The following is a 24,513-nucleotide window of genomic DNA, read 5'->3' as shown; positions in this document are numbered from 1 at the left end:
GGACAGAAAGCATCATGTAATTTTAAATATTGCGCAGAAGAAATCATGGGCATTTCAATGTCACTGTTCATTGCTGTTGGCACAAAAGTATCTATATTGAGCAACAACTCTACCATCGTTAATTTTTGCAACCTTCTCTCACTCCTGCAACAGACACTCTTCAAGCCTATGATGACTCTATTGTTCTGATTATGGGAATAATTACAGTGCATCATAAAAACGTCAATCTAGACAAGTTCAAACTCTATGGCATTCAGAGACAGAAGGATAAACCTATTTGATAAGCTTGGCTTCAAACTTGAAGACCCCATCAGAGCATGCATTAACATGATCAGTGACACTGACTATGCACAATGGTATACTTCCTTATTTACTGGATTTGGGGAGAGTAAGGGGTACTGTCATGCTCCTTGCACCAACACGTCAATTCTGCCATTTGCACAAAATTTGAGACAGTTGCCATTTGCAATTCATGCCGAAGTGTCACAGCAGCTGAAACGATTTGAATCAGACGTTATCATTGAGCAAATTAACTCATCCCCATAGATATGGAACATAATCATTGCATGACGCAAAAATGCCACTATCCATCGACCTTAAGACAGTCAACAATCATTCCAGACCAGGTTCCACTTCCTACAATCCAAGAACCGTCAGCATCATTTCATGACTACATAGTCTTCAGGAAACACGATACACGACGGAGCTATCTACAGGCACCATTATTGAAGCAAAGCCAATTCTTACAGATTTTGTTACTCATGAAAGTGTCTTTCAGTACTGCAGAATGCCCTATGGACTAAGTCCAGCATCTAGCGTATTCCAGAAGAAAATTTATTCAGTTCAATCAAGGCATTCAAAAGAAATTTAGACTGTTAACTGAAAAGGAAGAATGTGCCATGTTACGGCGAGGAGGAATGGCACTAGGTTAACTGCTCATTTGGAAAGCCGGTGCAGACGTAACAGGCCGAATGGCCTTCTTCTGTGCCGTAACAATTCTGTGATTCTGTGTAATTCAGTCTTGTCAAATGTTGAGGGGGCACTCAACCTATTTGACAACATTACCCATGAAAGGGACAAAGCAGAACATGATCACTGGTTATCAACAGTGTCAACTTGACTTGCAAAACACAATTTGATACTCAACAAAAACAAATGCACATTTACGACATCTGAGATTGACTTCCTAGGGTACAGAGTGACAGCAGCTAGAGTAAAGCCTACACACAACAATGTCACAGCCTCAGTGTTGGCATCATTCCTTGGTATTGTAAGATTTTATTATAAATTTGTTCCTAAACTCGCAGAGATTGTGGAGCCTCTTTGAAAGCTACTGCACAAAGATGCACATAGGGAATGAACAATCGCACAGCAAATTGTGTTTGATACAGTAAAGTGAAGATAGCATCTCTATCAGTCCTTGTGCATTTCAGCCCACGTGCAGAAACATACGTCACAACAGATGTATCAAGAAATGCGATGGGCTGTACTCTCACAGTGCATTGAAGGAAGTGAATGACCAATCACCTACGCATCACACCGGTTATCCAAAACTCAGTGCAAATACTCTATTGGAGAGCGGGAAGCTCTAGCCTACATCTACTCTTGTGAACATTGGCACATGTATTTCTAAGGTAGAAAGTTCACTCTCTGAACACCAAGCACTGACTACATGTTGGGATCTACAACCAACCCTATGACCAACAAAACCTTTCAACAACTCCAGGTAGATATTTTTGGAGAAGTACAAGCAGCCCCTAGCAATCAACGTTTTTTGCTTATTGTTCATGATCAACATAGCAAATGGTTGGAAATCGCTACAATGAATTTCGTAATCATTACTTTGTTCATTAGCATTTTAGACAATTTGTTAACAAAATGGGGTTTGCCAGAGACTATCACTACAGAGAATGGACCACAGTTTGCTTCCAGTCAGTTCACAGAGTTCCTAGCAATGGGTGGAATTCATCAACATCTGACATTGTGATACAATCCACAATCAAATGTTGTCATTGAATAATTCAACTTGGTGATGAAGGACAGTCTGGGAGCAAATGTTAGAGGGTAATGCTTTTGAGCAATCTATTCATATCCTACTTCACACATATCAATCCATCCCCACACTCTCTATCAAAAGCAGATCAAGTGGTTGCTCAGTACCAACGCTTATCAGCTGGATGACAATGCAAAGTGGAAGATGAAATGCTTGATAGCGAGCAGACCAGGATATTTTGAGGACAGCAGTTATAAGGAAACGTTTCTTACTCTGATGAGTGACTGCAGTGTGGATCATGCACTTCATCAAGATGACCACACAGAACCACAACCTCATGTTCATAGATCTCAGCACCCTTCAAATCTCAAAAACTATTTCTGTACTTAGAGAAAATTGACACTTTGAACTCTAAGAAATTACTCCAGATACATATTTTTGTTGTTTAGGATGGTTTAATTTAAAAGGAGGAAAAGGTGTTGTGTTCAATTGTTTGGTGTTTGATTGTGTGTGTCTGTTGACTGCTCACTGTGCCATGTGCTGTTAAACAAGCCTCTGGGTGTGTTTACAGAGAAACTGAAAGTTAACTGGAGGCTTGTAACTGTAGACATTTTAAGAACATTGTAATGAACCTCCTGTCCACACATAGAACCTGGTGTGTGTCATTTCTGCCTATTTGTGAGACACAAAACACAAAAGGCTAAAGGGGCTGAATGGCCTACTCCTGTTCCTAATGTTCCTTGGTAGCTCCTGGTTGGAAAGAGGAGGCGAAGCCAAGGTCAAGGCAAGCCTGAGATGGTATTGGCCCACAGTGCTTATGTTGAACGGGGGAACATTCCTGCTCCTTCTGACTCCACAAGAATATACAGTAACTTGCAAGAAGTTTTGCACCTATTTTTTTGAGCAATCGGGTAATTTAGGAAGCAGTGATTTGGTAACACCACGCAGGGACTTTGCAAATGTGGGCTGTGAATTTGCTCAGACTTCCTGTCACCACACTGCAGTAACTTAGCTGAGACTGAGACAGAAAACATGGGGAAGTACCTCTGATTCAGCTTGCAGACTTGGAAAGATGGGAGACCAGAGGTGAGCACTACCACTATCGGAGGGAGAACATGGGAGCGTCTCCATCTTGAGGCAGCCTCTGAAGAGAGATTTACTTGAATAACATAAAAGGTGGACACAGTTACTAGGCCACTCCTGAGGGGTTAGAGGAGGAGGCCTTGCAGGCCCCCAAACCAGTCACCGGCAGGCAGCCTCCACACACCTGCCAGGCTTGGCCCTCAATGGGAGTGCCATTCACCGCAGTGGCATTCACTATCAACCCACAAACAGGCAGCTAATTATGCATATTTGCTACTTGCCTCTGCTGGGTGGGTAGCCTCTGGCAGTGACAAGCCATCTCCGAGAAGATTGCCCTGAAGACGTGTACTAGTTGGCCCACTGACCCAATGTAAATGTTTCTGATTTGCCTCCCAGTCCCAACTTCAAACTTGCCCCCGTGGGACCAGGAAGAGCCCACCCAAAGGTGGAAAGTTATAGCTGTTAGACTTGCAGTAACATAATGAGATTATCTTGTTGATTTTTTACTGCATTACCTGGGCAGTAATCTGGCAGAGCAGATCACCCACCACTTGTTAATCTTCCCTATGTCTTCACTGTTAAAATTGAGGGCCTAAGCGCAGTTCCTTTGAAGAATTGAAAGAATCAAGATTTTCAGTGCCCCGTGAGAAGAGAACGAGAAGGTTCAGATACATTGATTCCATTGCTGCAGTTTAAGAGGAATGGAGAGATTGCGTTTTTGATTACATGTGAACTGAAGGGAGTAAAATCATCAGAGAAAGAGCAAATAATGCTGGGTGATGAATGATGGCCACTAATTTGAAGAAGGCACAGAAGGGAGAGTTGTGGAACAATATAATAATGTTCCAGGGCATGCCACTGAAGTAAATGAATTCAAAAGGCAAGTAGATTATGCTTCTGACCAGAGAAGGATTGAAGATGCTGTGAGAAAGTCCCAATAAAAAGATAGAGTTGTTGGACCTAGTGACCTTTCCTGTTTCTCCAAATTCTTAAGAAAATGAAGATTTAAATGGTGCAGTTCTTTAGTAGCACAATGCTACCAAAAGATTGGTTAAGCTACTGGCTTCAAACATTCAATATTTGTCTGTTTATCTTCAACATCTGGAGGGTCTGTGGATAAAAAAGAATCTACTCTGATCCCTGTGAAGTAAAATGCTAACATAAGTCATAATATTAACATAGGAAGGTTGTTGCCACAAGTTCTAATTGTTTAGTCAGTGAGAACAGGGCTGAATACATTTGTTTACAATAGACTACAAACATTTTTGACAAGATGCCAAATATTTGATATGTGATTACACTAACTAGCCGCTCAGTGCAATTACTTCTTACCATTGGGGGAATATTACAACCTGTGCAGCCTTGGATGGCACAAGCTAGCACATTGGCCTTTTACTGATGGGATTTGAATTTGAATCAACCAGATTGATGAGATAAAATGTTCACTGTACATTTTGGCTATAAGAGACAAAATTGGAACACAGTTCTAGTGATCAAAGTGATCCCAGAAAAAAATTGTTACAGGCTTACAGTATTGTACTGCCAGCCCCTAAATAACTCTTTCATAAGAACATAAGAAATAGAAGCTGGAGTAGGCCATTTGATCCTTCAAGCCTGGTCTACCATTCAATTAGATTATGGTTGATCTTCCACATCCATTCCACCTCTCCACACTATACCTGTAACCTTAGTACTCAAAAATTTATTGACCTCTGTCTTGACTGAACTCAATGACTGAACATCTACAGCTTTTTGACCTGGAGAATTACAAAGATTCACAAGCCTTTGAATGAAGAAGTTTCTCATCACACTATCCTCCTCCAACACCTCTCCAATGTCATCTAACTGGATAGACTGCTCTGGCCTGGTTCCATTCTTATCCATCTAATTGTAGCTAGAGAATCACTTGAAATGTCTCCTCTCCCCACTCCTGCACCATTACCTCAGATGTCCCCCAAAGATAGATTTTTGGTCCATCTTTCTCATTTACACGCTGCCCCTCAGCAACATCATCAGAAAGCACAGCATTAGTTTTCACATGTATACTGACAAAACCCCAGTCCTACGTCACTACCACCTCTCTCAACTCCTCCACTGTTGCTAAATTATCAAACTGCTTATCTGACATCCAATGCTAGATTGTTTTCAGTTCCTGCTCCAAACTTGGTTCTCTAGCTATCGACTCCATCCTTCTCCATGGCACTTCTCTGATACTAAACTAGATAATTTGCAACCTTGGTGTCATATTTGATTCCAAGATGAGCTTCTGACCATATATTCATGCCAGCATTAAGACTGCCTATTTTCACTTCCTTAAAATTGCCAGACTTCACCCTGCCACATCTCTTCAGCTGCCAAAACTCTCATTTATGTTTTTGTTAGATGTGACCATTCCAATGCACTCCCACATTCCCCCCTTCCTAAAGCTGAGGCCATCCAAAACATTCTGCTGCCTATGTCCCAGTAAGTCCCATTCATCTGTGACCCCTGTGTTTGCTAACCTACATTGACTCCCAGTCAAACAACGTCTTGATTTTAAAATGCCCATCCTTGCTTTCAAATCCTTCCATGGCCTCACTTCTCCCTATCTCTGTAATCTCCTCCAGCCCCACAAATTTCCATAATATCTGGGGTCATCTAATTCGGGCCTCCTGAGCACCCCAATTTTAATCACTCCACCATGGGTGGCTATTCCTTCAGTTACCTTGGCCCCAAGCTCTGGAATACCTTCCTACTCCTCTCTACCTCACTTTGCTCTTTTAAGACACCTGTCAAAACCTATCTCTTTTCCCAAACTTTTTGGTAATCTGACCTAATATCTCCTGGAGAGGCTTGGTGTCATATTTGGTTTTATAGTGCTCCTATGAAGCAATCTGGAGTTTTATGATTTTAAAAGCATGATTAATATACATTGTTGTTGTCCTGAGTCCCCTTATTCTGAGACTGTAACCCCGCTTTCTAGATTCCCCAGTCATGGGAAACATTTTCTCAACATCTACCTTGTCAAGCCCGTTAAATATTTCAATTAGATCACCTCATATTCTTCTAAACTCCAGGGAATATAGACCTGGACTGCTCAATTTCTCCTCAAGGGACAATCCCATTGTTCCAGGGACTAGCCTAGTAAATGTTCGTTGCACTCCCTCAACAGCAAGTATGCCCCTCCTTAGCTAAGGAGGCCAAAACTGCATGTGATACTCCAGGTGTAGCCTCACCAATGCCCTGTGTGATTATAGTAAGACTTCTTCATTCTTATACCCTAAATCCTTTGCAAAACAGTTAACATACTATTTGTCATCCTAATTGCTTGCTATACCTGCATGTTAACTTTCTGTGATTCATGTACAAGGACACCCAGATCCCTCTGAATGCAAACATTTTCCAGTCTCTCACCACTCAAAAAATATACTGCCTTTTTCTTAACTTTTCCCACCTTAGCAGTTAACTTCACACTTCGCCACATTGTATTTCCATTGGCCATGTCCTTGCCCACTCACCCTATCTTTTTGTATCCTTCTTCAGCCTCTTTACTCACTCCTCACTACTTACTTTGCCACCTAACATTGTATCAGCAAACTTGGATACCATTAAGTTCCTTCACCTTGGTCATTAATATAGATGGTAAATAGCTGAGGGCAAAGTATTGATCATGCAGTACCCAACTATTACCATCTGTCAACCTGGTTTCCATTGCCACAATGGCTGTTTTGACAATTGAAATTGATAAATGTCCTGTTGATGACAAACCTTGCCCAGCCACATCAATATAAAAAGATAAGATCTATTATTTTTTGTCAAGTTGAAAATTAGATAAGAGGCAGAATAGGAATGGGGCAAGTTGCCTCAATCTTGAGATTTATTTTATTGATATCAACATTCATAAACAAACTATATTCTTCTACGAGTTGTCACTCATTTTCATTTACTTGATATTTAGTGGCATTTTTAATCCAAAATTTTTTTTTTGCTAAGATTCTACACAATGCCAGGAGTTAGGGCACTGACTGAACTCTTACCCTTCAGCAGCACTAATTGTTTGCACAATGACTAAAATAAAGTTAGATTAATAAGTCAGAATAGGAAAAAGAATTGGTAACATTCTGCTCATTTTCAAAAGTATCATGGAAACAATTCATCAGGTTATGATAAAATTAAGCTTCCATGAAGGACTCAATGACCCTTTCTGTTTTCAATCTACAGCCAGTTTATTCCACTCCAAGTAAAAATAGTGATGAGAACAGTAATTAGCCACATTGTTATGCCAATTTTGAGAAAGGCTGAATGTGCTTGCCAGACCAATATGCATGTATCATCCAAAGTTGTGGTGATGGTGTGGGATGGATAGCTTTTAGTGGGAGGGAAGAAATGCAAACCATATATTTAGTCACCACTTTACTGTTAAGCAATGCATGACTTGGACAATTATTTGCAAAAGGGCTATTTATACAAGTTGGGAAATGAGTATTAAGAACACTAAGGTTTAGAGTAATGACAGTTACTTTTGGATTTCCTCAGTGCTTGCCTACTGTACTGATCTGGTAAGTTGCCTTTACAGTCATAAACACTTCAAACCTGAAAAGAAACTTTAAACCTATCCTGGCATTGTGTCAAAAAAAGAGGTATCATTCCCATAGTTTTAAAATAAGGGGTCTCCCTTTTAAGATGGAGTGAGGAAGAATTTTGTCTCTCAGAGAGTTATTAGTGTTTGGAATTTCTTCCCCAGTGAGCAGTGGAGGCTGGGTCACTGAATATATTCAAGGCTAAGTCAGACAGAGTTTTGATTGACAATGGAATCAAGGGATTTGGGGGCAGTGGGTGATGGAGGTGGGAGGATGCAGGCAAGAAAAAGGAGTTAAGGCCACAGCCAGGTCAGCTAAGATTTTTTGAATGGCAGAGCAGGCTCGAGGGGCCGAATGACCTACTCGTGCTTCTACTTTTTAATGTTCGTACGTTAGGTAAATAAAAATGGTGAGAATGGTGTCTCTTTTACATAGATGCATATTGCCATATTTATGAATACAAGAATAAGCTAGGTGCAATTTAGAAAAGCTGCAAAAAAAACTGGTATATCTTAAAAAAAAGGCCTTGATTTTAAACCCCGCCCCACCCGCAAACCACTGTGACAGGATGAGAAGGATTGGGGGACGAGTTAATATCATGAAAGTTAAAATCCTGCCTTCAACTGGCACAATATTATTGGTGATGATTGAGGCCTTGGATGATGCTTTTGCTAAAAGCCGACCGGTGCCTATTTAAGATGCAAAAGTCATCAGCAGTAACAGTAATATTAACCTGACTGCAGGGTAAATTCCATACTGTTTACAGCCAAGCCAGCTGGTTAGATGTTTCCTTCTGTTTGAGCTCCTTGTGGTCCAGAAGGAGTAAGAGTGTTCCCCTCAGCTCAGGGCCAACAGGAAATCCTAAGGAATCCTAGGAAATCCCAGTCCTGGTTTCCCCACTCTGGTCACAAGGGAAATCTCCTCCACCCACTGATTGCCAGCTCCATTCCTCCATTTCCAGGCTCCTGTGACCAAACCGGCGGATATGTAGTGAATCTGACCAGGTATTGGCCAGGGGTCTTGGAAGTTTTATTTATTTATAGCCAAAATTTTAAGATGTACAGGGGTAGGAGGGATCAAAGGCTTCCTTGAGGAGCTAGGAGCAGCATTCAATGAATGGCGAAGAAGGCATTCAGCTGGGGGGGACTGGACAGCTCCCATCTCCTTTCACCCCAAATTTTCTGACCCCTGGAAAACAAACACAGTAATAATTTTAAATCAGCTCCCAATTTCACTGTGGGATTTAAATGTGTTGATTTACTTTCCCACCTTGGACATTCAATTACCATAGCATTAAAAAATCATGTTGGGATGTGTTCCCCGCAATTAACTCTATGACCCTGCCATCCCAACTCTCTTCCACCCATCACTGGGGTGAGGGTGGCGGAGTACTAATATCAAGGCCTAAGTGTCTGGGAGTGAACTAAATGACAGAACATGTTTTGAGTTCTAGGAATGTGCTGACCACTGTAACACTTTCAATTCAAAAAAGGTACTGAACAGCATAATGCACCATCAGGTCTGGGAGAATTATATGGTCTGTGGGAGCCTCACTCTTGAGGTTTATGACATTATCAGAATGTTTTTGATGGTGTTTCTCACCCCACCATAAATGTTCTTCTCCTCCTGGAGGCAATGACTGAATTGGCTGTGCCACAGCCCTTACAGGAGCGTTCAATCTTTGTATGTAAACCTAGAGAGTTGGCTAATTATCTGACAGTCAGGTCAGGTGACATTGGCATGACAGCCAAACCTGTTCATGCCCTCATGCAATGGCCACATAAATGGACTTTCCAGCAGGTCTCATTGGATAGCGATGAAAATTTTGGGTTGCTCCCTAGCTCAGAACATTGATAGCAATTATAATGCGTCTGCCAACCTGCCCACTAAGATCAGCGAACTTAGCAAAGACAAAGGATTGAAATGTGAAGATTCTAGATCCGTGTGATTTATTACTTCATCAGATGGTGCATTTATCTAGAGAGCCATGGGAAGAGACTCTTCAACTATGTTACAAACCTATAACTCAATTCTAGTCATCACTCACTCAGGATTTTAAATGGTACCACTTTGATATTGCACGTGAACCCTAACATTTTAGGAAGGGCCCTGTGCAAGACTTACATTGAGAATATTTCATTTATGAAGGTCTTTCATTTTAAATTGAAAGGTATTTCCTGAGGGCTGGACATTACATTTTTGGCGTAATCAATGGCTGCTTGTAACTGGAATTAGCCATAATCATATACAGAGATTCCAGCTTTAAATGGTCCTGTATTAATTATTGACTGACATTGACCTGAAGTATCAAAAGCTTAACTTTGTGTCCTTTCTGTTGCTCTGAGCTGCGACCTAACATTATTTACTGCTCAAATATTGCACAACAGGAGTAGTTTAATGTTTCATCACCCATTATTCTTAAATGTATCCACAATTGAAGATCTTTCAAAGGCACCAGTGACTTTTTCAGGAGTCTCGTGGTTTTCAAAGTGTCCCTGTAAGCTCAAAAACACACACCATCTCTTCAGCAATTTGCCATGCTGACAGTTCCGCATACAGAGCATTGTGCTGTGTACAAGTATGAGGCCAGCTACATTCAGTGCAAACTACTTCCAATACGAACCCCAATGTCTGCCACTGTTTACATATGTTGCCAAATTACATGCCATTAGAAAGAAATAACTTACATTTTATAGCAACTTTAACATCCTCAAGATAAACCAGTTCATTTATCTACTGGCGATGAAGAAATGGTGTAGGGGGGAGGGATTCAGATTCCTGGGACATTAGGAGCAGTTCTGGGGAAGGTGGGACCAGTACAAACAGGACGGGTCACATCTGGGCAGGACAGGGACCAATGTCCTCGGGGGGTAGTGTTTGCTAGTGCAGTCAGGGACAGTTCAAACTAGAATGGCGGGGGATGAGAATCTGATCAGGGAGGCAGAGGAGGGGGAAACAAGGATAGAAACATAAGAAAAATAAGAAGCAAAAGTGGAGGGCAGAAGAAACAATGGTGAAAAACAAATGGGGTAATGGTGCAAAATAAAGCTAACATGACTAACAAGGTTAAAAAGATAAGTCTAAAGGCATTGTATTTTAATGCTCGGAGCATTCACAATAAGGTAGATGAATTAACAGCGCAAATAGATATAAACAGTGATGATATAGTTGCAATTATGGAGACATGGTTGCAGGGTCACCAACGATGGGAACTGAACATCCAGGGCTATTCAATATTTAGGAAGGACAGACAAATAAGGAAAGGAGAAAAACAATGCAGTAATGAGGAAGGATATTGGCTCAGAAAATCATGATGTGGAATCAGTTTGGGTGGAGATAAGAAACACCAAGGGGCAAAAAACATTGGTGGGTGTTGTCGAAAGGCCCCCAAACAGTAATGGAAATGTAAGGGAAAGCAGTAACCAGGAAATTAGAGACACATGCAATCAGGGTACAACTGTAGTCATGAGTAACTTTAATCTACATATAGATTGGACAAACAAAATAGCAATAATACTGTGGAGGAGGATTTCCTGGAGTATGTGCGTGATGGTTTTTTAGACCAATACATTGAGGAACCAACTAAAGAGCAGGCTATCCTAGCCTGGGTATTGTGCAATGAGAAAGGATTAATTAACAATCTTGTACTTGGGGAAGAGCAACCATAAAATTATAGAATAGTTCATTAGGATGGACAGTGAAGAAGTTGAATCCAAAACTAAGGTCCTGAATCTAAATAAAGGAAACTACGAGGGTATGAGGCGCGAGTTGACAATGATGGATTGGGGAACCTTACTAAAAGGGTTTACAGTGGCTAGGCAATGGCTAATATTTAAGGAATGTATGTAAAGGCCGCTTTGCTTTTTTGCCTGCCCACCAACTGTTAGGTTGGACATGCAGCATAAATTTCAAGTTAATTAGGTCCTTAATGGCCTTAATAGGCCTTTCAACTACCAGAGGAAGCACAGCCGACTCCGGCGTGTGCCAGCCAAATGAAATATCATGCAAGTGCATGGCGACATCAGGATGCATGCCAAAGTCATCTTGCATCATATTATGTTCCAGCATGTCAGGTGCACACACGCCAAAGGTAAAATTCTGGCCCAAGCGTCTAGTGAGAGGGAGGAATTGAAGAAAATCAGTATTAGTAAAAAAATGGTGCTAGAGAAATTAATGGGGTTAAAGGCTGAAAAATCCTCAGAGCCTGACAATCTACGTCTCAGAGTACTAAAGGAAGTGGCCCTGGAAATATTGGATGCATTGGTGGTCATCTTCCAAAATTCTATAGAGTTTGGGCAGTTCCTACAGATTAGAGGGTGGCAAATGTAACCCCACTATTTAAAAAAGAAGGGAGAGAAAGAACAGAGAATTACAGCCAGTTAGCCTAACATCAGTAGTGGGGAAAATGCTAGAGTCTATATTAAAAGATGTGGTAATAGAACACTTGGAAAGCATTAACGGGATTAGACAAAGTTAGCATGGGTTTATGAAAGGGAAATCATGCTTAATTAATCTACTGGAGTTTTTTGAGGATGCAATTAGTAGAATGGATAAGGGAGAACCAGTGGGTGTGGTTCATTTGGATTTCAAGAAGGGTTTTGATAAGGTCCCACATGAGAGGCTAGTGGGCAAAATTAAAGCACATGGGATCGGGGGGTAATATACTGACATGGATTTAGAATTGGTTGACAGACCAGAAAGAGAGAGTGGGAATAAATGGGTCTTTTTCTGGATGGCAGGTGGTGATTAGTCATGTACCACAGGGATCAGTGCTTGGGCTCCAGCTATTCACAATATATATATGAATGACTTGGATGAGGAAACCAAATGCAATATTTCCAAGTTTGCTGATGACACAAAACTGGATGGGTTGTGAGTTGTGAGAATGATGCAAGGAGGCTTCGGGGCAATTTAGACAAGTTTTGTGTGTGGGCAAACACATGGCAGATGCAGTATAACGTGGATAAATGTGAAGTTATATGCGTCGGTGTGAAAAACAAAAAGGCAGAGTATTATTTAAATGGTGATATATTGGGAAATGTGGATGTACAAAGGAATCTGGGTGTCCTTGTACACCAGTTAACGAAAGTAAACAGGCAGGTGCTGGATGCAATTAGGAAGACAAGTGCTATGTTGGCCTTCATTGCAAGAGGATTTGAGTTCAGAAGTAGGGATGTCTTACTGTGGTTCTACAGGGCCTTGGTGAGACCACACCTGGAGTATTGTGTGCAGTTTTGGTCTCCCTACCTAAGAAAGGATATACTTGCCATAGAGATAGAGGGAGTGCAGTGAATGTTCACTAGGCTGATACCAAGGATGGCAGGGCTGTTGTATGAGGAGAAGTTGGTTCAACTGGGCCTATATTCAGTACAGTTTAGAAGAATAAGAGGGGATCTAATTGAAGCATATAAAATTCTAACAGGGCTATAAAGACTGGATGCAGGGAGGATGTTTCCCCAGGTTGGGGAGTCTAGAAACAGAGGCCACAGTCCCAGGATATGAGGCAGGCCATTTAGGACTGAGTTGAGGAAAAATTTCTTCACTCAGAGGGTGGTCAACCTGTGGAATTCTCTACCATAGAAGGCGGTGGAGGCCGGCTCACTGAGTATATTCAAGAAAGAAATTGATAAATTTTTGGATATTAGGGGCATCAAGGGGCATGAAGAGAAAGCATGAATATGTTGTTGAGATAGAGGATCAACCATGATCAGATTGAATGGCGGAGCAGGCTCGAAGGGCTGAATGGCCTACTCCTGCTCCTAGTTTCTGTGTTCCTATGTTTGTATCACTTTTGAAATGTAACCACTGTTGTTTTTTTTTTGAGAAATATGGCTTCTAATTTGCACATTGCACAAACAACAGTGATATAGATTTCAGCTTAATCATCACTAGTTTTGATGGCATTACTTGAGAGATAAATGGTGAAAAGGAAACATGGCTGAACTTCCTTATTTTGCTTTGTCGTCTTTTTCATCCATCTGAGCTGGCAGATGGGACCTCGGTTAACATGTCATCCAAAAATGAACACCAATGGTAAATGACTGGTTAATCATCACTAGCTTTGATGGCGTTACTTGAAAGATAATGCTTGCAATGGGTTTCCTGGCGGGTGGGGGTGGAAAATTTGGAGAGAGGCCCTTAACATTGCTTTGAAATGTCATGATTTTGTGCATGTGCCTTTGAGTGGAATTTGAACTTACAACTATCTGGATGATCCAGAGGCAAGAGGGTTACCATTGATCCAGTGGACAATAGGGCAGAGTACATCTACGTCTGGCCAATGGCTATGTTCAATTTTGTGCCCTTTATCCCCTACGCTGCTGCCAGCCCAGAAAAATGCAGGAAAATATCCAGGAGCTCATCCAATAAAAACAAAATCAATCTGAAAATGGATGTGAGCCAGCTGTTTTGTACAAATTCACTATTTATGTCCAGTGCATATAAGACAAAAACTAAGCATCACTCCAGCCATAGAGATATTCCCTTTGGAAAAAAAATTGGAAGCAATTTTGGAAGAGCAGGAGTGGAGCATTCAAGCAGTCATGACTGTGGTGGTGCTAATAAAATCAAGGACCACAAAGGTTGCCAGAATGAAAGAGAGACAGAACATCTATCACACAACATGCTCTCAAGAGCTTGCGACAGAGTTACACCAAGACAGGCAGGCAAAGTTTAATACTGGAACTGACCATCAACCAAGTATGCTAACAAGCCTCTTTCTAGAATAGAAAAATAACAGCAACAAAGAAAGTGCCTCATTTCTGCAATGGATAACCCTTATAGGCACACTTGCTATAATGTTCTCTCCCTGTGGCACTTCTCTAGAGTCCACGAGATGTAGTTTTACATTGCTTGGAGGATAGATGGGCTAGAATGGGATAATTCCATTTACTCCAATTTGGAGTGAGGCCAAATATCTGATTCCTCCCAGTGGGAAAACAGTTGGGAATTTTCCACCAGCCCCTTTCATGGTGGGTTGATAGCGGGTCAGGTATCCCGCTGATCAGTGTCAGGAATGCCATTTGCATGCATTACCATGTCGTGAATGCTCACTAAATATGCTATTCATCAGAATCACGTTCCAACTTCCAATACTGCATCTTGCCAGTGGGAATTCAGGCCAGTCTGAAACACATTTGAAAATGAGTGGCGTGCATCAGTCAGCTCTCACTTTGCTCATGATTTTGAGGTGAGTACAACATTCAAAGCCTACCTGCAACAACGCCTCTCTGGTTTCTTAGTGATGGCAACAGAACGCCACACTGGTGGGGGTGTAGAGTTGGTCTGCTCATGATGGATGCCTCCGTACTCCAGGAGGACGCACTCAGTGTTAGCAGCAGCTCTCAGGCAGGGCTGCACCCTCAAACAGACACCAGCAGACTCCAAGTGGGGGGGTATGTTTGGGGATAATAGACACAAGGGTGGCAGTGGGAAATGGAGGGTTGAAGGGGGTGGGGAGGATGGTGGGCACATGGGGGGCAATGGCACATGGAGGGGTTGGATGGGGGGTTAGGGAAGATGGGGAACACATTGGGGGGCAATGGGGTATGGAGGGGTTGGAACGGGGGAGGGGAGGGGGAAATGATGGCAGGCAGAGGGGAGACTGAGGCTAGTGAAGCTGGAGCCTGACGTGGAAGACTTGAACGCATACACACAAGTGAGTGGATGGGAATGAACCGAATGAATGGGAGGGGATGTACACAGACTCTGGAACAGGAATTGGGGTGGTGTGTTAGTGTGGCACAAGAGGGGTTGGTTGCACAGGGACTCATGGATGAGGGTGCGGTGGGATGGGAAGCGAGACTGTTGTGATCAGTTATGAGGGAGCTCATTGAAAGACAGTTATAGCCCCAGTCTGGGGCCAACACGTTGGAGTGAGAGATTAAACACAGTCCTGGGGCTTTGCGAGCCATGCTACAGGGCTAAGCATGGCATGCATGTCCTACTCCACCTCCAGGGAGGGGCAAGGCCTGTGTGCTCAGTTGGGATAAGGCACAGCTTGGTGTGCAGGGCGCGTTCACAGTTGATGGCGATGGGCTTGTCTGGCTCCGTACTGGGCTGCAGATGGGGATGGACATGGTTAGGGGAGGCATCTGCAGCCTGTAAATGGGAGAGGTACTCAAAGCTCTCCTGGGTGGGCTCTCCTCTGTAGGTGACCGTGCACACAGCCTCGAGATGAGGAGGGGTGAGGTCCACATGGGGCATACGGACATCAACAGTGATGGGTTCAAGGGGGAGGGCTGGAATGTCCACCACAATGACAAAGGGATCCAGGGTCACAGGGGGAGGCTGGAGAATAACCGGAGAGAAATCAACCTGCACATCGTGAGGTTCCAGGAAAATTGGATGGATCCGAACACCGACAGGGGGAGGGTCAAAGCTGGTATCAAAATAAAAGTGCAGCGCCACCCACTAAGTAATGGTGCAGTTCGAAATCGAACCTGGAAAAGAATCTGCACAGGCAGATGTGGGAGGAGTGCAGGGCTGGACTATGGGGCCCTTTCAGGGGACACTCTCAAACTGCTTAGAATCACAGTATTGAAATAGAGTCTGAGCTGAGAGAAAAGAGGAAGACTTCCTTGAAAAGGTGCCATCCTTTTCCTACGCATTAACGTGAGACTGCAGGAGTTATTGGCTTCATAATAGAGTTGCTCTATTTGAGCATTAACAGAGAGGAATGTGATACTGAAGAATGCAGGCTCCCATTAAGGAAGCACACCCGCTGCATATCTGACAGATCATCAGTGAAAGCCTCGAATGTGCTTTCTCCAATTGGCATGGATAATGGGCCAAAGGGCATCTAGTCATTGCTCATGTGCAAGTCAGCCTTAGTCAGTATGCCAGATCAGAGATTGCAGGAGTGAGTTTGTTAAAGTGGCGCATTTCATGAATGCATCCAAACTCTTTCCAACTCCTGTGGGATTGAGATGTCAAGTATCAGGGTTGACAGCTTTGTCACCTAGATCTGTGAGTTTGTGCCTCAGCTGCAAAGCTGCATCAGCGAAAAGCTAGTAGCGCAGGCACAGCTCTAGGGCATGACAGTGGCTTTCTGTTTGTGAGTGGGAACTTTACAACATTTGCCCAGTATTCATTAACCTGTTGCATTTATCAGTCCCCAGGGAGAGGGGAGGATTGAATAATGGAGCCTGGGCTCAATGCTGCTTCCTGGTGGTACTGATCCAATGGAGGAGGAGAAGAAGGGTCTGGCACTGCGGAGCACAGCTTCGAGAAGAGGCCCAGCCTGAGGCCCATGGTCCAGAGGAGCCTCAGCAGAACCAGAGGATGAGGAGGTTAGATCCATCCCGCGGAGATGACTCGCGTGACCAAGGGTCTACCGAAGAAGACTTTCCAATCTGGAAATGACCGAAAAACAATGTCGCACACATCTGCGCTTGTCTAGAGATGTGGTGGATCATATCTACCACATTCTACGGGAGGATCTAAGGCCCCAAGGACTGGGAGCCCTGAAGGTCACTGCTGCACTCAATTTGTTTGCCTGCGGTTTGTTCCAGGGATCCACAGGGGACCTCTCACAGTCCTCCACATATAAATGTATCAAGGAGGCGACTGATGCCCGCTACAGTAAGGCTCACCATATGTGGAGTTCACACTCAATGAAGCTAGCCAGCCTGCTAGATTTCATAGGTTTGCAGCTAGATTGAGTTCAGGGTGCAATCGATTGCACACACATGGCTTTGAGAGCTCCATGGCAGCAGCCTCTGATGTTCATTAACAGTATTTTTTATATATTTACGGGATGTGGTCCTCAGGCGAAGTCCCCCTATATGTTAACTTCCTGAACGGGACCGTCATTTTTTTATGATCCCAGGTGAGGAGGAATGAGCTGGTCCCCCTTCTTCATTCAAACCCCTCGGTTGGTTGCAACAAGATTATTTAAAAGGGGTCCCTTCTTGCTGTCATACACACAGCACACCAGCATACACTGCACTGTGCTGCAGCTAGCTTTTTAACCCATTTTCCCTGTGAATTCCATGAGGGGAAATAGCTGTCTTGCATCCATCTCAGAATTATTTACACATTCTGAGATAGAAATCACCAGAAGATGGAATTTTGGGTGGTCGCTGAGATGTGCAAATCAGTCTTTTGTCTCTGCAACCACAGGAGATTAAAGTTCAGTCTTTTGTATCTTTCCTATCTCCTTTTCAGGTGTCTCTGCTTGAAGAAGGCCATGACACCTTTTCAGATGTGACATTTCTATGTTCCCTCAGGACAGGCCTGTCAGTATAATCCACATAGGCTGATAATGTAAAGTGGTTACATTATCTTTTTCTCAGTGTCCTTGCTTGTATTTCTTTAAAAACACATAAGTCTTCTGAAAAACGTTCAATATGCCTGTAAGTAATTCATGGCTGTAACCAGCTTTCCACGACAGCAGGAAAGGGTTCTACTCTTTGAACATTCAGCTGGTCTGCAACAATTAGAAGCACATCATGCGCATTTGTGCCAGGTACCCTGATTCATGACTCATCATCCTGAGTCACTCCCAGGTGCCTCACATATTCAAAGGGTGTCAGCGATTATAGGACTGGCTGCTTGGGGATAAGGCATACCTGCTCAAACGATGTCTCATGACACCCTTGCGGTGCCCTCAGAGTGCCTCACAGAAGAGTTACAATGTGGTGCATAGCTCCATGTGATCCATCATCGAGCAGACCATCGACATCCTGAAGATGCGCCTCCAAGTTTTGGACTACTCAGGTCGGGCTCTGCACAGAGGTCCCACACAGTTATTGTCCATTGCACCCTTCAGAACCTGGCACTTCTAAGGGGGTATCCCTTGTCAGAGGGATATGGGGGAGCCTGAGAGCTCCTCGGATGATGAGGAGCAGGAAGGACAAGAAACTGAAGAGGGAGATGAGGATCAGTTTCCACGTGAGGATGCTATTGAAGAAGCACGGCGTGGAAGACGTGCCCATACCACATTTTTGGCCACAGGATTCCAGGAGGAGTAAGGTGCAGGCAACAGGAGAAGGATACATTCCTCCTGTCCCTTAATGCCATTCACTGCACTGAAAGGCTTTTACAACCAGTGACATTGAGAGAAAGTTCAGCATTCGGACTTGCACCTTCAACCCTCATGATTCACTAGGCCGTAATCTTTGGAAGGGTCAGCGGTGAACCCTGTATCTGGGCGTTCAGGGAATTGAAAGTCAGCATGACAGCGCAAACAGTGCGCTAAGGGACTTCATGCTGTCATCACCACCTTAATGAGAAATTTCAGCTGACACTAAGATGCACACATGGATGGAGATACCATCATGGCTGCAGGTCTTGTGCTTTGGCACTACCAATGAATAGATACAACTGCAGCTAACTATCCAATTGAGCTGACCTACCTCCATGTTGACTTGTAAGGAATAAAGGTCATTGGCATGTTTTGCACACACCTCCAATAAAGAGTTTGAGACATCTCCCTGACATAACACAAGGGTCAGTAACTATCATGAGCCAGGTAGACATCACATGAATGTGAGGTGATCACTGAGCGGGAGCACGGCTCACCCCTGCATTAAGAGGGCACATAGATGCATATGAACGACGCTTTTTAATGATGTGACCAGTCTTATGAACTGCAAATTTATTTATAAATGTGTATGATATATACAGTGATCGAACACTCGTGACCCAGAAGTGATGTCAAAATTTCTTAGCTTTTCTAACTCTGCCACTATGCCTGGTGCAGCCCTGGCATCCGCAGGAGAGGTGGAGGCAGCCCTATTGTCTGAGATGACCTTGTCGGACATCTTCCGGAGGGTCTTGGGTCCTGGCCTGATAAGGGTCTCCTGCTCAAGGGTGGGAGACCCTTCATTGGCCTGACCAGCTGGGATTGATAGGCAGAGGGGATTCGGAGTGGCTGGACACCCTCAGAGTGCCCGGTGTGGAGGCCCCCAGGATGTCCCACAAATGCTCATCCTCCCAGTGTATGCCCGAGGGAATCTCCCTGACTCCTTGAGGAGAAAGAGCATCTGGAGGAAGGTCGAGGTACCCTCTTCCCTTTCTCGTCTGTCCACTGATGGATCCCACCAATGCCTATAGCGATGGGGTGAAAGTCTGCTGGAGCAGGGTCTCCAAGGCGGCTGGCACCCTTCCCATGGTGAATTCTAAATGCTGACATATCAGAGTCACGACATCAGTCAGAATGTGGATGGAGTCCTCCATCCTTCGCTCCAGTCTGTTGACTGCCTCTTATAGCACAGTCTGATGTCTCCCTGCCTGTTGTTGCATCTCCATTTTCTCGGCGGCCACTTGCAGAGGCTGGTCATCTGACTGGGACTCAGTGGGTGCCTGCTCTCCAGCATTTCCAAGTGCCATAAACTTGGGCTTTTACTGCCTCCGACTGCTGTGGAGACATGTCACTGAGGTATTCCCCAGAAAGTGAACCCGAGCCTAATCTAGAACTATGACTCACCGGGGTGTGTGCCTCTGCGCTGGTGGATGGTGCAGGTGAATGCAGTGACAGATCTTCTTCTGATGGTTCCTCAGCATCATCCTCTGAGGTGGGCTAAAGGCTGGGGCTTAGGTTGGCTCCGTTCCTCTGCCTGAACCTGCTGGTGCCTGTAAGAGAGAGAAGATAGAATTAGTTGATGAACAGGCTGAAAACAAGATTACATGTCACTCACTGAGAATGTCAGGAAGTGATCAATTCATGGAGGAATCATCCGTACTGAGTTTCTGGGAGAGGCTGACCTCACCTTCCCCACAGGAACGATCTCTGTCTTCCCCTGCCAACTCGGAGGCATCCTCCACAAACTTGGACAGCTCCTGGATGTTGGCCCTCCCTCCTCCTGTCTGGGATCTCTCCCTCTTCTTGTAGGCAAGCTTGGCCTGTGTGAAGAAACATGGATGGAATATGATGAGAAGAGATGTTGGAGAGGTTGGGAAGCATGCATGCCTACTCCATGTGTTGAGCCCTCCCCAGTAAGGGCTGAGGTTGGAGTTTGTGCAGCATGATAGATGAGATGCCACTGATGTTAAAGTGACAATCAGGGCTGATGTGCACCGTGTGAGATCCCCGTGCAGTGTAACCCTTTGAGTGCATAGTGTCATAATGAGACCGTGAGATTGGAGTGAGCTGAAGGTTGACTTACACTGGCAGGACAGATGAGATCATTCATCCTCTTCCTGCACTGCATGGCGTTTCTGGGGTGCATGCCCAATGAGCTGACCTCCCTTGCGAATGCCTCCCAGGCTGGTGAGATGAGGTTGATGTGCTTCCTGGAGCCATCCCTGGGGTAGAGGACATCCCAGTGTTGGCGCACTCCTCTTGTCAAAGACTCGTGGGACTCATGGCTAAACCTCGGGCAGCCTTCTTCCTGCGTGCAGCCATCCCGAGATGTCTCCTGAAGACAGCTGGGCTGGAGGGAGTGAGTGCGTGTGTTTGGGTGGCGTTTAAGTATGTCACCCAGACCTCATTAGGTGATGGCAGAGTGGGCGAATCAGTTCCCGACACACTGCGTGATTCAGAGAGATACCCAGCAATGCATAATTAATTAGCTTCCGAGCATGAAATTGGGCTCGAATTCCTGCCACTCTGACTTGCGGCAAACGCTCCGCGGAATCCACTCGCCCCAGCCCTTAGTTTCAAAACTGGAAAATTCCGCCCAGTGTTTTGAACACTGTTAAAAAATAATTAAAGATCATGTTTATTTTAATGTTTTACAAGGCTTCCTCTCGTGGTTGACAGAACATTTGAGAGCCATTTAATACTGCCTTGGATGCCATGTGAAAACCAAAAGGTTTGTTTTTTTTAAACTGCTTTTACTTTGGATGTGCTCACTGGATGTGCGGGCTGCAAGGCTGAGAAAATGTCACCTGTAGAACAAGGAGTATTGCTGCTTTTTGTAATGAGTAGAAGAATAGCAATGTAATGTGACCAGGTGCAGTGTTAACAGGGCCTTGTCCGTTGGAATTTAGCACGATGTAACCATGTCACTTTGTTTCCATTACCAATTGTCTATGTTTTACTTAAAGGATGCACTACAATAAGATGCCTCCTTTAAGCAGAAAGCGTGGTCACCCTGTGACCCGAAGAATCTGTCTATAACAATAGCTTCATTAATCAACAATGACATGGTGCCTGGTCTGTTTCCTTGAGATTTAACACCCATCCTCCCTACATCAGCTATTTCCTGCTCGCTAAGGTTAAATGACATTCTTTATTACTCTCCTTACATCTGGCTACTTAATGCTGGCTCTCATGCTTTTGTAATGTGCATGACTGCTCCAAGAACATAACACTTTCACAAGTGGACAGCCTTTTCTCAAAATAGCCATTTCCTCTGCTACGAGTCTTCCATACAAACTTACACAATTCTATGCTGCACATCCTATGTTTCAAATCCTTCCTTGGCCTCTCCCCTCCCTATCTCTGTAATCTTTTCTAGCTATGCAACGTGCCAAGATCTCTGCGTTCCTTCAATTCTGGGTCTTGAAGATCCAACAATGTAATCATTTCACCATTGGCCTCCATGCCTTCAGATCCTAAGCCCTAAGCTCTAGAATTTCCTCTTTAAACCTCACTTCCTCTCCAGCTCTCTCTCCTTCTTTAGGAGCAGATTTAAGCTCCTTACAACCTACCTCTTTCCTGTCCTCATATCTCTTTATGTGGGTCGGTGTCAAACTTTGTTTGATAATTTCCTATGAAGGGCTTTGGCACTTATTGCTGCACAGTAAAAAACCCATACCATCCCTGTGGGTGGGTTTTCAGGTTGTGCGGGGGCGGAGGGGGGGGGGGGCCATAAAATGCCATGTGTGCCTTTCCCTGGGGCTACCTACCCGCCCATGCCCCTGCCCCTAGCCCCGCCACAATATTACGAGAGGCAGGAGTCACTTGAGGGCCACTTCCCTCCTCCACTACTGTTTCAAGAGTGAGAGGCTGAGGCCACCGACAGGTCAGAACCCCAACAGGTAACACTGCTTGGATTTCAGACAGGAAAGCAGGGCTGGGGTTGTGGTGCCTCCATTTTGGGCCCTGCCTTTCAATTGCTGGCCAGACAGCCCGCATTTCCCCTTAATCTTGTGTTGTCATGCTGGCATCTGATCCTCCTTGCACCCCCTTGTTGGCACCAGACTGGCACCAGGCTTCCCCCACCCCGATTACCACGCATCTGGGTCCAGCGACAAACATTGATGGGGACTGGAGGCAGTCCCAGCGGTGGCCACTGTTTCCAGTGACACTGCTGGGACCAAAGAGCCGCCGGCCAGCCGATTGGCCAACTCTTGCAGGATCTTCCCCAGATAGGGTTGGAAGTCTTGCCTCATAATTAATGTCCCAACAGATGTTAAATCACTGGGAGGACCACGGGAATGGGTTGGAGCAGCAGATACTCCTGCATCCATATCAACTCAAGGCACCCGGTTGCTGGACACAAAATCCAGTCCAACGTTACTGGCATTGTATGTAAGCAAAATTGTTGTTTTAGGAGTTGTTGAGTTTCTCCATTTTTTAATGCCTATTGTCTCTCTTGTTCTCCACTGAAAGCGCTGGATAAAACTCCATAAACTGGCTTCCTGATATTTGCCTAAGTGACTGCCACTTATGTGTGCCTATAGGCAGCAAGTAAGCTATACCAGCACAGGGAGCAACACCATAGTCACTGAAGCCTGATATCCACAAGCGAGCTTACTAATGAGGAAGAGATAGTGGAGGTTATTGAAAACCGAGGTCATGATCTGGCTAATGTTTTCACTTCCTTAGCATTCAGAATTGTCAACAGAAATTGGTTGCTCCTTCCATTGTGTCAAGAACTTAGACCTGTAGTTTTATGTTTAAATATTAAATTCTAGAACCAGTCATTACTCTAGATATGTTGAGAATCATGGACGATAACTAAGTTACCAGACATCAGGTGTATGTAACTGGGTTGGAATGTCAATTTGACAAATTTTGATACAACTGAAGTTACAAAGAAAACTGTATTATTGATTCGTTATGTAAGGTTATTGGAATATCATTCCAGCAGGGTTCTAACAATAGTTAATAGATCTTAAATCTTAGCTGTCTTTCTCTTCAGATGTTGCTTGACATGTTGAGCAGTTCTAACCTTTTGTCTTTTTATTTCAGATTTCTGGCACCTAAAGATTTTGCCTTTACTCCACTTACCTAAGTCTAGGGAGCTTAGGCATCGTTCAAAGGAGACAAGGGCACAGGAGCCCTGCTGTAGTTAACAATTAAAACTGTGCAGGAGTACGGTAAGCCTCCTACTGTTTATTCAGCCAGGAACACCTAACATGTTAGGGCACTCTCTTTCAGTGTTACATAGAGCTACATAGAATGCACAGCCCAGAAATATGTGATTTGCCTAACTGGTCCATGCTGATGTTTATATTCCACATGAACCTCGCCCCAACCCTCTTCATCCAACTTCATCTGCATCTCCATGCCCCATTAGTTAGCAAGCTGTGATACTGAAGATCCTGCCTGACTAAGTATCGTATTACTGCGTCTCCCACAGATGTTTGATTCAGTTCCAATCTTCCACTGCCAGAACAAAATCTTAGAACCAGACAGTGGACAGAAATCTCAGCTGGGGCGTATATCGGGCAGTCAATCTAATAACACCAATTTTCCATTTGCATTGAGCATGACAATTACTCTTGCACATGGGGCCAGATTTCGGGGACAGGATGGCAAAGAGAAATGGCGCTGGTGGCCTGCAATCCCACTCTGCTGCTGGCTTTCCAAAGGGTTGGGGAGGGGAGTGGGAAAGTGAAGTTGCCCACCTCATTAACTGGGCATGTTGAGGTCATTAGGGAGTTTGTTAAGAGCTAGGTTTCTGACTTTCTGAGATTTTCATGGGGACAGGGAGCCATCAGGTGCTCTCTGAGGCTGACTAGCTGTAGCCAGGTGGGAACAGG

At 44.3% G+C, this 24,513-nt stretch overlaps 1 long non-coding RNA gene across 1 annotated transcript in view; it reads left to right on the top strand.

Annotated features, from left to right (window-relative positions):
- Nucleotides 1-7,559: 7,559 nt before the first annotated feature.
- The window catches only part of LOC121275313, a 116,847-nt gene continuing 99,893 nt past the window's right edge, over nucleotides 7,560-24,513 (top strand). Inside the window, exons 1-2 of the long non-coding RNA XR_005942382.1 lie at nucleotides 7,560-7,614; nucleotides 23,720-23,847. This is a non-coding gene — a long non-coding RNA (uncharacterized LOC121275313). The remainder of the gene's footprint in view (nucleotides 7,615-23,719; nucleotides 23,848-24,513) is intronic.

Source organism: Carcharodon carcharias, chromosome 2, assembly GCF_017639515.1.
Source record: "Carcharodon carcharias isolate sCarCar2 chromosome 2, sCarCar2.pri, whole genome shotgun sequence".
In the NCBI taxonomy this organism is placed as follows: Eukaryota; Metazoa; Chordata; class Chondrichthyes; order Lamniformes; family Lamnidae; genus Carcharodon; species Carcharodon carcharias.
The sequence above is the reverse complement of the archived record's forward strand: the minus strand, read 5'-3'. Positions and strand labels throughout refer to the sequence as shown.